This window comes from Bison bison, unplaced genomic scaffold (genome assembly GCF_000754665.1).
Source record: "Bison bison bison isolate TAMUID 2011002044 unplaced genomic scaffold, Bison_UMD1.0 scf7180017864471, whole genome shotgun sequence".
Taxonomy (NCBI): domain Eukaryota; kingdom Metazoa; phylum Chordata; class Mammalia; order Artiodactyla; family Bovidae; genus Bison; species Bison bison.
The window spans coordinates 10,954,740-10,968,575 of NW_011495032.1; the positions used below are offsets into that span (position 1 = coordinate 10,954,740).

Consider the following 13,836-nt stretch of genomic DNA (forward strand, 5'->3'; position numbering starts at 1 on the left):
ATATGATTTATGTTGTATATACATGTGATAATGTATACATATATATATATATATATATACACACACACACACACACACACATACATTTAAACTTATTAAGCCAAGACTAATGTACTTTGTGATGAACATTTGCCAAACTGATCATTGTTTAAAATGGGTTACAGAGAAACAATATGGAGATGTTTCTAGAGTGTTGGGTTTACTTTTAGCAACATAAAGTGATAAAAATCACTGTACTAAAAAGCCAGAGAACTGGGTTCATGAATCCGTTTCCTATTGCTAACTACTATCTTCTCACAAACTCAGTGGATTAAATGAGTACCCATTTGGGTGTCCTTAGGTCAGGAATCCAAGCACAGCTCCTCTGGTTTTTGTTCAGAGTATCACACTGCTGTCAAAGTGTCAGGTGGGCTGTAGTCTCATCTGCTTCCAAGCTTTCTCTGGTGTTGTCAGAACTCAGCTCCTTAGGGTTTTAGAACTGAAGGTCTGATTTCTCTCTGGGTATCAGAAAGGCATTACTGCCAGCTCCCAGCTCCCAAAGGTAGCCAAAAGTATCTGGTCACATGGTCCTCTCTGTGGACCCTCAGAACTTACTCCCTCAGGCCAGCAAGGGGGCAGCAGCATATGTATGAATGGTTGAATCTTCAAAATTAGTCAAAGGAGTTGCATCCCACTACCTCTGACATATTCTGTTTGTTAAAAGCAAATCTCATATCCGTCTTGCTTAAATTCGAGGGTTGCAGTCCTATGTGGGACTGAACATGGGACCCACCCTAGAGTCTGCCAGCCACATTTCTAGTGCTTTGTGGTCATCAAAAACTTGATACTCTTATATATTCCCTTGAAAACAATAAGAAAGAGTGACTTGTATATGTGAAAACAAAATTGATAAACTTCACAAACAATGTTGAAAGAAACCAGACATAAAAATGTACATTCTCCCCACTCCAGTATTCTTGCCTGGAAAAGTCCATGGACAGAGGAGCCTGGCAGGCTGCAGTCCATGGGGTTACATGACTAAGCATGTGTGCATGAGGGTGGAGGGTCATGGGTTGGTAGCAATAAACTGGTAGAACTAAAAAAAAAAAAATGTACATTCTCTATAATGCCAATTTCTATATCTTTCAAAAATACACAAAACTAATCTATGCAATTAAAAAGCATAATACTGGTTAACTCGAGGCATAGTAACAATAAGGGAATCCGAGGGTGTCTCTGGGTGGCTGGAATGTTGTCTCCTGTACTAGATGCATTCCATCAGAGAGTAGGTGTGGAGCATCACATTCAATGACAGGTACACTTTTCTAAGAAAAGTGAAAGTGAAATTCACTCAGTCATGTCCAGCTCTTTGCGACCCCATGGACTGTAGTCCATGGAATTCTCTAGGCCAAAATCCTGAAGTGGGTAGCCTATCCCTTCTCCAGCGGATCTTCCCAACCCAGGAATTGAACTTGGGTCTCCTGTTTCTAAACATAATTGCACATTATAGTTCAATAAAGATTAAAACTAAACCAAACAAAAACCCTGAGTAACCTTAGACCAGTCACTTTATTTTCCACAGTGTCAGTCTTCTAATCCTTACTGTGGGGTTGGCTTTGTTGATCATTAAGGGCCTTTTGACATGATGCAATTATGGTTTTATGAAATACTGATGAACCTATCAAACTCATTGGGTGGCTGCCATTGGGTGGCTGTAAAGTGCCCAGAATTCTTTTGAAAATTGTCTCAAATACAATTCTTTTTTAAACAAGTAAGTATAATTGATTTATAATGTTGTATTAGCTTCTGCTGTATAGCAGTGATTCAGTTATATATATATATATAATAAATATTATATATAGTGAATATTATGTATATATTACATTTTTATAATATATAATTGTATATATTTGTTCATATTATTTTCAAGTATATTACATTACAGGATATTGAGTAGAGTTCCCTGTGCAGTTCAGTAAGACCTTGTTGTTTATCCACTCCATATATAATAGTTTGTGTCTGCTAATCCTGGGCTTTCCTGGTAGCTCAGTGGTAAAGAATTTGCCTGACAAACATGAGATACAGATTCGATCTCTGGCTCAGGAAGATCCCTGGAGAAGAAAATGGCAATCCACTCCAATATCCTTGCCTGAGAAATCTCATGGACGAGGAACCTGGCAGACTACAGTCCATGGTGTCACAAAAGAGTCAAACAATCGGTTGATTTAGTGATTAACTGACAGTGATAACAATCTGTTAATCCCAACCTCCCACCCCATGGCCTTCTCTCCCTCCCCTTGGGCACCCACAAGTCTACCCTCCATGTTTGAGGGTCTGTTTCTGTTTCATAGATGTGTTCATTTGTGTCATATTTTAGATTCCACATATCAGTGATATCAAATATTGTTTGTCTTTCTTCTTGTGACTTACTTCACTAAGAATGATAATCTCTAGGTCCACTCATGTTGTTGCAAATGCCATCATTCCATTCTTTCTTATGGATGAGTAATACTCCATAGTGTGTGTGTATAGATGATAGATAGATAGATAGATAAATGATTGTTGTTTAGTCACTTAGTCATGTCTGGCATGACTGTCCATGAATGGCAGCATGCCAGGCTTTCCTGTCCTTCACTGTCTCCCTGAGTTTGCTCAAACTCATGTCCACTGAGTCAGTGATGCCATCCAACCATCTTATCCTCTGTTGCTCCCTTCTCCTGCCCTCAATCTTATCTAGCAACAGGTTCTTTTCCAATGAGTTGGCTCTTTGCATCAGGTGGCCAAAATATTGGAGCTTAAGCTTCAGCATCAGTCTTTCCAATAAATGTTTAGAGTTGATTTCCTTTAGGATTAACTGGTTTGATCTCCTTGCTGTCCCAAGGACTCTCAAGAGTCTTCTCCAGTATCACAATTTGAAAGCATCAATTCTTCAGTGCTCAGCCTTCTTTATGATCCAACTCTCATATCTGTACATGACTACTAGAAAAATCATAGCTTATATACTACATCTTCTTTATCCTTGCATCTGTTGATGGACTTTTAGGTTGTTTTCATATCTTGGCTATTGTAAATAGTGCTGCAATGAATGCTGCAGGACATGTATCTTCTTGAATTAGAGTTTTGCCTCGATACATGCTCAGAAGTATGCTTGTTGGATCATACGGTAGTTACATTTTGAAGTTTTTCAGGAACTTTCATTCTATTTTCTATGATGATTGTATTAATCCAAATTCCTGCTGACAGTATAGGTGAGTTCCCTTTTCTCCACATCATGTCCAGCATCAAATGAAATTATTAATAAAAATTTCAGTCTACACATTCTTCCACTTACAAAGTTTTGGCCTTGGAAAATCAAATCAAGTTCAGTGAACTTCTATTTTCTTAAAGAAAGACTCTTTCAGTTCAGAAATTATTTTTGTCTTGTTGATATGGAAGTTCCTTCAGACCAGGTAGGAATTTCATCTAGGGGCAAAAGGGGGGCACATTGTAGAAAATTTGAAAATAACAATCAAATTGAGGAGAAAATGGTCTGCTTTGCAGAATCAGTATGCAGCTCTCATTCTAAGTTTTATCAGTGATCCAACACTCTTGCCCACCTCAATGGCTCCACCATCACTTCTGACTTGTTATACCACTGCCAGCAATGGTGCAAAGCACCAGGCTTCAGAAATAGCTAAGAACTGAGTCTCCTTGCTAGAAAAAGAAGCTGAGGAGATGGGTGTGCACCCAGATAAAATAATGTCTATTCTAAAGGAGTCTGGATTTTCAAAAAGGCTGGTCACTGAATGTGATCTGGCCTCATTCGTCTCTATGCTTTCTCCTCCAACCACCACTGACCAATTGTTACCTCTAGAAACTATTAGGCAACTGGCTTCCAGAGGTGCTTGCCTGGGTTAAAATTGGCAAACTCATGACACAAGTTTAATGAGTTTAATAATTCTCAGATAACCCCTTTACCTTAGGCTTCAGAAGAGATTCTGAACTCCAGCCTTGATAACTTCCTCCTCTGCTCCAGTCTTGTCAAGGCTCCCATCACCTCTTGCTCAGTCTGCTGCTATGGCCTCCTAAGAAAGCTCCCTCCCTCTGCCCTGTGGTTGTCCCTTCCCCACATAGCACTCAGGGATTCCTTTCATAGTATGAGGCTATTCATGACTCCTCTGCTCAATACTGTGAACTGATTTTCTTGTCCCTCAGAAGGAAATCCAGGTTTCTTCCTGGATCTAGTAGGCTCTGTACAGTCTGTCTCCTGAATCCATTCTCAGTCTCTCCCACCTTCTTTCCAAGTCTGGCTCAGTGGCCTTCTCACTGTTCCTGGAAGGTGCCATCTGGCTATGCTTTAGGCTTGGCACTAACTTTCTGTCTTCTGCAACTCCCTTTCACTGGATGCTACATTGTTCAGTTTCACTGAAGCACCTGTAAACTTCATCTAGTCTGAGGGTTCTTCCCTGACCAGAGGCTCCAGGATGAGGACCAGAAGGAGAGGGATTTATGGGGACTACACTGTCTCAGATTGAGGCCCTGCCTTTCTCTTCTTGCTATTTCCTCATGATTTTTCTCTGTAGCATTATAGTCTACATTTATTTTTGTGTTGTAGTCACCTGTGGTCAAAACTAGAATGTAAACTTCAGAGGGCACAGACTTTGTCTTTAGTGTCTTCAGTTCCCAGAATGGTGCTCAGCAGATTGTAGACGTTCATTCAAGTATTAGTTGATTTAATACTTGAAAGTTCAGTTTAGCTTTTCTCTTAGTCCTATGAGATCCCCATCATCACCACTGGGGTGGTGGTGTTTCCTACTGGTAAAATTGTCTAACTATTAAAATGACAGCATGGGTCTGTTAGACTCTATGGCTTGATGTTTGTTGGAAATTGTAATTATTCATCACATCATAATTTTATCTTTAAAAAAGTCAACAATCAGCAATGCTGTGAATGGTACACCTGCATGAAATCAGCATTTAGCCCATCAGAGAATTAAATTTATACTTAAAGTAGCAGGTGGTCAGTGGACCTGATGAACTGAGATGTGTTTGAAAGATTTATTCCTCTATCTTCATAGGTAAATTTGAGAACTGGATTAGACAGTACAAAACTGAGGGAAAGAAACATGAGTGGAAGTGAAAGGAACCAGGAGATGTGAGAACAGTAAAAGTGCAAAACAAACAAACAAGAAAAACCCTGAGAAACAGAAAGGAAGAAAAGAAGACAAACAGGGGTAAACATTCATACCACTGTGCCATGTTCAGAAGCTGTCCAGGCAGAGCTGACTCACCCGGTACAGCCATCTGTTTACCATGTGTTCTTCCCCTGAAATTTCTTTTCCTGGTCACCATGATTCTCCCATATAAACTCTGCTCCATGCAGTAGTCCTCTTTTTCTAGGGATTTTACCCCAGGGGAGTCATGGCATGTCATATCACATGCTTAGTCGTGTCCAACACTTTGGCAACCCCATAGGTTATAGCCCTCCAGCCTTCTCTGTCCATGGGATTTGCCAGGGAAGAATACTGGAGTGGGTTACCATTTCCTTTTCCAGGGGAATTTTCTTTAACTAGGGATCAAATATCTCTTTCATCTCCTGCATTTGGCAAGTAGATACTTTACCACTGCACCACCGGGGAAACCCAGCTCAAGGGGTGTAATACCATAGTATCTCAAGGCCAGTTTGATTTGTAAACCAGTGGAACTACTTGGAAAGTAGAAAATTTGCCTCCTATAGAAATGGACAGAACCTCCATGAGTGTTCATTTCAGTTTCTTCCCTTTCCTCTGTCTTATAACACACACAGAGTCAAGCTGTTGTCTGTTGTGTCTTATCCTAAGCCTTTAGTCCATTTGTTTGATGACCCAGAACATAGGTGTGATTTCAAACATAGAGGCATGTTTAAAGTTTCAGAATATTAGGGAGTTTCACCACTATAATAATTAGGATTGTCTCCATTTATAAGAAAGATTCCAGGAGGCTTTGGGTCCATTTGAACACCCCTTGGGTGGATGATGGATTTGTATTCGGGAATGACATCTAAGTCTTTGGAATCCCCCCTTCAATATAGGGGCCCCATTTATTATTCCACAAGGTTTTCTGTGCATTCTGCCTTTTGATCTGTTTACTATATCAGCATTGTTGTCACCACTGACAAAGCTCAGATCTCAATGGCTCCCTCAGCAACCGTTCACATTGCTCCTCTGGCTGTGGGTAACCTCCTGTGACTTTGTTCCATGTGTCACCTCATTTGGAGTCCCAGGTTAAGGAAATAAGGCTTGTGGGTCCATTTCTCTCATAGATAAGAAAACCAAGGGACAGATGGATGAAGAGGTGTGTCTGGACTCATAAAACTGAAGAGAAACAGAGCTTGGCCTGGGTCTCAAGTTACCTAATTTCCAGCCCATGGATTTCACTTTTACATCTACCTACCATCTCTTTATCCCATCTGCCTTACCTTTTGCCCTAAGATAGTGCTTCTCAAGGGCTTCTCTGGTAGCTCAGCTGCTAAAGAATCCACCTGCAGTACAAGAGACCCCGGTTCAATTCCTGGGTCAAGACAATCCCCTGGAGAATGGATAGACTACCCAGTCCAGTATCTCTGGGCTTCCTTGGTGGCTCAGACAGTAAAGAATCTGCCACAATGTGGGAGATCTGAGTTCAATCCCTGGGTCGGGAAGATCCCCTAGAGGAAGGCATGGTAACCCATTTCAGTATTCTTGCTTAGAGAATCTCCATGAACAGAGGAGCCTGGCAGGCTGTAGTCCATGGGGTTGCAAAGAGCCAAACACGACTGAGAAACTAAGCACAGCACAGCACAGTGCTTCTCAATCGTTAGTGGGTATCAGAATTACCTTCAAGGCTTCTTGAAACATAAATAGATTGGCCCTACTCTGAGAATATCAGATTTGTTATGTCCAGAGTGGGGCCCTAATAAATTATTTTGTTAACAAATTCCCAGATGAAACTGAGTCTGTTGGTCCAGGGAATCACATTTCAAAACTCACCACCTTAAGGCTCCATCTGAAGAACATGGTGCAATAGATAACTCCTAAATTAGCTTTTCTTTTTGTGTTTTATTTAGGAAAGTAAACAGTAACTTAGATGAATTGGTCTTATAACTTTAACAGCACCTCTCTGAAACTTAGGCAAGGCTGAAGGGGCCTTACAGCAGTAGTTTTCTAAGTTGTCATACCTGGATCAATGGTGACAGCATTCCCTGGGACTTGGAAATGTAAAGTGTTGGTTCTGCCTCATATCTACTGAATCCCCATTTTTGAGGACACTTGCAGCTTAACTGGTGACCCAGGTGATTCTGATGTTCACCAGATGCTGAGGACCAGGGTTTGGTCCCACATACCCCTGCAGCTAACACTGCAGCACGCTGTAGAAGCTCTATATGGCTTTGTTTGCTGTGGTCCTGCTACTCAAAGTGTGGGCCACAGACCAGCAGGAACCTGGTGAGAAATGCAGGCTCTCAGGCTCCACCCTAAGTCTACTGACTCCACCTCTTTTCCTGGGTTGTCTTCTCCTTGCAGAGTATCTGGATTCTGTCTTATCATCCAGCCATTTAGTCTGTTACAACTGACTGCTTGACATTCAATGATGATTTTACCTCTCACGATACTTTGTGCTATGCACCATAGCCTCAGGGTTCATCACTTAGTATCTTCTTGGCTAATACAGGGTCTCAGAACCTCAGCCCAGGTGCAGCGTCCCACTAATCTGCTGTTGGTGTGGAGATTTAGATAGGGATTCCTAGTGTGGGGCTTCACAGATAGCTCAGGATGTGAAGAATCCACCTGCAATACAGGAGATAGGAGTTCAATTCCTGCATCAGGAAGATCCTTTGTAGGAAGAAATGCAACCCACGCCAGTATTCTTGCCTGAAAATTTCCATGGGGCAGAGGAGCCTAGAGAGCTACAGTCCATGGGGTCACAAAGAGTCAGACACAACCGAGCAACTGAGCATGCATATATGTTCTGAAGTGAGCACCTCTGATTTTCCTGATTTCATTTTTCCATTAAGAAAAAATTCATTTTTCTTTTACTTTTCTTCATTACAGCATTATCCTGTATAACTCTTCCCCTCATCCTTTGAGAATAGAATTATGGGCAATTTTAAGCAATCTATTAAACAAATAATTATAGTCATACTATAGTGTATTTATGGAACACAAATCATCTAAAGAGCCGACATGACTGCCTTGGTGTGAATTGTTCATGGAAAAACATTATGTGATTAGAAACTCCTTTCCAAGTAGATGTATTATTGCCAGTCTTGAAAAGTATTTCTGTATCCAGAAGTTATTTGGTTTTTTCTTTGAATTTGAAAGAGAGAGAGACAGAGTGAAGGAAGGGAAGGAGGGAAGGAAGGAAAGAAGAAATAAACTAGACTGCAGACAATGAAATCAGAGAAACAGATCAACATCTCATATGGTTTCTAGGCAAACCCTGAGTCATTTTACTCTAAATCTGTAATGTTTACATAGCAAATACAGATGTTATGTTTACTCACTTCCAGAGCATTTGCTAAAACGGAATTTAAATGAATGGGAAACTGTTGTGGGGTGGTTTGTCTGCTGAGAGACATTTTTAATAATAATAATAATTAAAAAAACTAGATCTGTGGAAGAAATTGAAGTAGGTGCTTCTTAGGTGAAAATTTTAGAAAGATGATATTTGTTACAAGTCAATATTTACTGAGCCCCAACTATACATATGTGTGCCCCACATCATCCTGAAATGTGGAGACATCGAGGTGCACAAAGCGCTCTTCCAGACCACAGGAGTTCGTAATTCTGTTAGTAGCTCAGTCGTGTCCGACTCTTTAAGACCCCACGGACTGTAGCCTGTCAGGCTCCTCTGTTCTTGGGATTTCCCGGGCAAGAACACTAGAGTGGGTAGCCATGCTCTCCTCCAGGGGACCTTCCAGACCCAGGGATTTAACCCAGGTCTCCTGCACTGCAGGCAGATTCTTTACCATCTGAGCCACCAGGGAAATCCTCCTGTAGAAATAACGTAAAAAAGAAAATTCAGTATTTTGTCATAAAGGATATGCTTAGTGCAACCAATACTTTATCACCAATGCAGAGAAGTTTGACAGTAAAAGGGATGTGCTAATTACAGTTTGACCCTCATAATGGATATAATTTGGCACTATTCCTGGCACACCACTTATAGAGTCACCCTACCTACATCAATAATAACCACAGGTGTTCAGCAGGCTTAGAATCAACCTCTCCTTGAGGAATTTTTTTCTGGGAAAGCACCTGAGACACCAGATTGAGAGCTAAAGGAACTAGTATACTTCATGCAGATACTTAGTGGACACTTGTTTATTTATGAGCCATTGTGTTGGGTGTAGAGATAATCTTCTAGTCCCCCGACTCACCAGCAGCCTTGTCCCTGACTCTTCTCACACACTCCACGTTAGCAAAGACTTTCACCACTGTAATCCCATATCCTAAAGGTTAAATGTAGAGTGACAAAGTGTATAAGCTTTTGCATTTTAACCCTGACTTTACTGCAAACTAGATATGTAGCTTTTTGCAAATAGTGAACTCTGGTCTCAAGAAGAAAATGGCAGTGTCCCTGCTCATGTTGTTCTTTGGTGCCCCCATCAGACTACAGTGTGGTATAGCAGGTGGAAACAGGTAGAGAATTCCAGCTCTGACACTATCTGAGTGACCTTGGGTAAGTCCGTGCACATGTCTGAACCACAGGTTCTCCATTTGTCATAACAGCAGAACCACAGAGGGCAGCTATGTGGACTGACAGCAATGATGAGTACAAACTGGCAAATTCCAGCTGTGTCCACCACAGTGTATCTAATATACAGTGATGAGTTAGTACCACTGCTGTAATTGCTGTCTGCACCATGAGGCTGGCAAGGAGCAACACTTCTGAGGTTCTTTTAGACAAGTGACCATGCACTTTCCCAGAACTATCTGGGAGTCATCATTCCTTTTTCTCCATCCATCTGCATCATTTTCAATGTTCTTGCTAAAATGCCAGAAACAGTTTGCTGCTCATTGCCTTGCTGCATTCACGAGCAGGAAGTAGCTTGCTTGCTGACAGGTGCTGGCTGTTTGACTGAAAGGAATAAACAAAAAGCTGCAAGGACACAGTTTGCTAGGATGTTTTCTCCATTGTGTGCAGTAGAAGGGGGTTCATTAGTTAAAAGTTCACTCTGAAGTGTGCCTGAGGCAGAACAGTCGGGAGACACATCACTCAGTGTTGGCACCTAGCGAATGTTGGCATGAGAAAACCTGTGTCATGGCAATTATTTAAAACACTATCTTGTCCAGAGATGGCAACTCCCACTGATTCGTGACATCTGGCCTGGGAACAGTTGGGGAACTACTTGGGGCTGGCTAGAAGGTGGACACAATGAATGACATGTTCCCAGAATGGAGGTATACATGCACAACTGTCCCCTGATGATCACACTGGCCCTAGCCCCTGAATTAATTATTTGCTTGCATGACTGTAATGCAAAAGATGTGATGCCTCATTTATTAATGTATCCATTTTCCAGTAGTTCTTATATTCCTAGATTGAACATATGTTTACAAAATCTCAGGGTTAAAACAGAGTCTCTGTTTCAATTCATGTTGCTCTTCCTCACTCATTCCTCTTTTTTTTTTTCCCTTGAAAAGCAATTTACCTCTATTCAGACAAATACCACAGCTACTCAAATGATCTTAACAACAGTAAAAGTGGGAGAACAGCCAATGAAGAAGACAATGGCAAAAGCTAAGAATTAGATAAAGGAAGATCATAATTATTTAAGCAATGTGCATTTAGAGTTCATGTTATTATTATCATTTTTTAAAATACTACATTCTGCTAAGGTTTCCCTATCATCTGTTTTCTCTCACACAGAGTAAAAGATGTGGATGATTTCTATTCCTTAATCATAGTCACAATAACATGTTTATATTCTTAAAATATGGAGGAGGAGATGGCAACCCATTCCAGTGTTCTTGCCTGGAGAATTCCATGGACAGAGAAGCCTGACGGGCTGTAGTCCATGGGGTTGCAAAGAGTCAGACACAACTGAGTGTCTAACACACATTCTTAAAATAATTGAGAAATGGTAATTTATGCCTCCAATAGGAGTTTTTTTTCTTATATTTTCCCCATCTTTAAAATGTCTTTATTTGGATCAGGGGGTAGGCATGTGAACATGGGGAATGTTTGCTTATAATTGTTGATCTGAAATCGCAGGTAAGCTGACTTTCAGGAAGGATATTAGAAGTGACAGGGCAAAGCTATGAGCAGTCTCTTCAGTTAGTTCAGACGATTGTGCACCAGTCCTTGCTCTGTGGATAGAGCTAAGAGAGTAAAGACATTACAGGGGTGAAAGCAGAGCCTTCATGGGGGAAGGAAAGAATGTATTCTAAAGGTTCTTTCTTGTTTTATTTAACACAAAACTATTCTTAATCAAAACAGCTTTTGAAATGGAAAATCCTGGGGATAGTTATAATTTAGGGCCTGGAAGTGGGTACTGATCAAGAGAGTCTCCTTTTATTCTGGAATCTGGGGAGAAAGAATGCAAATATGCTTTCTTGAGAAGACCTGCTGTATGGAGCTACAGTGCTTTCCCCCCGCCTCTCCCACCCTCGCTGCCCCCTAGCACATCCAGGAACGTCTGGAATTAGATCCACATGCATGTGTGTGAGATTTTTCTGTGGACAGGATGCAGAACCTCAAAAATTCTTCAGGGCTGAGCCACACCTTTTCACCTATTGGCCACCTCTGGATGTGGTGAGTGTGGTTTAATGCAATTCCTCTAGGTAAAATGGTGGCAAAAACATATTTTAATTAAAAAAAAATTGAAAGATGAATGTTTTTAACTATAAAAATGTAAAGAGGCTCAGGAGTCTTTATTAATCATATCAACTTATTTACTAAAAGATAGAGAATTAGGGTTTTAAATTTCTATTTTGGATATTCTCCTTTTTAGTATACTTTGCTATTGCTATATAACCAGAATAGTTGTGTAAAAAACAGCAACAAAAGACATATAGTTAACATAGTTTTTTCAAGTGGCATTTTTAAAAATCTGAATCATTTGGATTTTTAGATGTTACTCAAAGATGTATCACTGAATTAAATATTTAAAATGGAAAGAGGTACCTTAGTTTAAGAAACTTTATGACCATATTTCTACCCAGTTTAAAATCTATCCAAAATGTCATCTCTTGTTAATCTCTTTCCCTGAATTACCTGTGAAGCCAAATATCTTAAGTTTGTTGTATAGCCTTTTCTCAGTGTCAGTTTGGGGGTCCCATAGATATTCAGATTGGTTGATGGATTGAGCTTAGAGTTGGGAGCCTGGATGCCAAGGAAAACAAAAAATGTGTAAGGTAGGAGGTATAGAGAGAAGGTGGTCAGCAGGGCTTCCAAGTCCACTTTCTAGCCCCTTCCCAAACCCTGACCTTTGACCTCTGTATTCTGGAACACAGCTCAGACTTTCCTAGTACCCATCCTTTGATTTTCTGCAGGATCAGCTGTGTTATCTAACCCCAGAGTTTCTCAAAGATTAGTTTCTGGAAGGGCAGCAACAGCATCACTTGGAAATTTGTTAGAAATACAGATTGGAAATTGGAAAATTTGGGATGTGGCCCAGGAATGTGCTTTAACAAGTCTACAGGTGATTCTCATGTGGGTTCCAGTTTGAGAACTATCTTAACCATATAACATTTCAAAAGAGTCCCTGTGATAGGCCTAACATGGACAGTTGGTTAAATATATACCTTCCTAAGTTTCTTCCTAAAGATGTAGATTAAGTGGGTCTGTGATGAGGTCCAGATACGTTGATTGCTAATGGCATCTAAGGGGATTCTTATGATCGAGAAGCACTGGGTAACCTTTCCTGCCATGTCCTGTGGCACCCTGTGTGCTACTCACGTTGCAGGAGGGAAAACTGGGGCCCGAAAGGATGGTCACATCTCAGGTCTTGAGTGGGATGGGCCACCGAGTGAGAGTCCTTGGCTTCTGGCAGAAAAGAACTCAAAGCAAGTCATAGGACAGTGAAAGCAGGTTTATTTAGAGAGATAGAGATTGCAAAGAATCTGCCTGCAATGTGGGAGATCTGAGTACAATCCCTGGGTTGGGAAGATCCCCCAGAGGAGGGCATGGCAATCCACTCCAGTATTCTTGCCTGGAGAATCCCATGGACAGAGGAGCCTTGTGGGCCACAGTGCATAGAGTCACAAAGAGTTGAACATGACTGAAGCGACTTAGCGTTTACACAGCACACAGACAGAATGTGAGCTGTGTCAGAAGACAGGAGCAGCCTAGAGGTGTGTGGGTGGTTAGTTTTTATGGGCTAGATAAATTCATAGGCTAATGAGTGGGAGCAATAGTCCAACTATCATGGAAAAGGGGCTGAGATTTCCAGGAACTGGGTCTTTGCCTACTTTTCTGGCCTTTTATGGTCTGCCTCTGCACTTTCCTATTGCAGGTGGGTGTGTCATTTAGAACTAATGTATTACAAGGAGCATATACTGAGGCTTAGGATCCACTGGAAGTTGAATCTTCCACTATCTTGGGGCTCGTTAATTCTATATTATAGAACCTATAAACCTATAAGCTTGTCTTCCAGTTTATATCGTATCCTATTCTTAATACTTATGTCCTGCTGTCTCAGCTCCTGTCTCACTGATGGGCCATGGGGATATTTAGCACCAAGTCCCCTCAGTCTTCTCAGTATTCAGTCAGGTCTGGGGTGGTTTACATCCCTGGGTTGGTTACATAATACTGCAGCTTCTCTACAGACATTCTGATTAGAGCACTGTGAAGCCTTCCAGACTGGACCTCTTACCCCACAGGATAATCTGCAGTAACTGAGACCTTCCTTTCCCATTG

The 13,836-nt window shown here is 41.1% G+C and overlaps 1 protein-coding gene across 1 annotated transcript in view; it reads left to right on the forward strand.

The window, feature by feature from the left end:
* Positions 1–13,836, forward strand: part of CNTNAP5 (contactin associated protein-like 5) — a 1,037,136-nt gene that overhangs the window by 921,541 nt on the left and 101,759 nt on the right. The gene's annotated exons all lie outside the window — the stretch shown is intronic.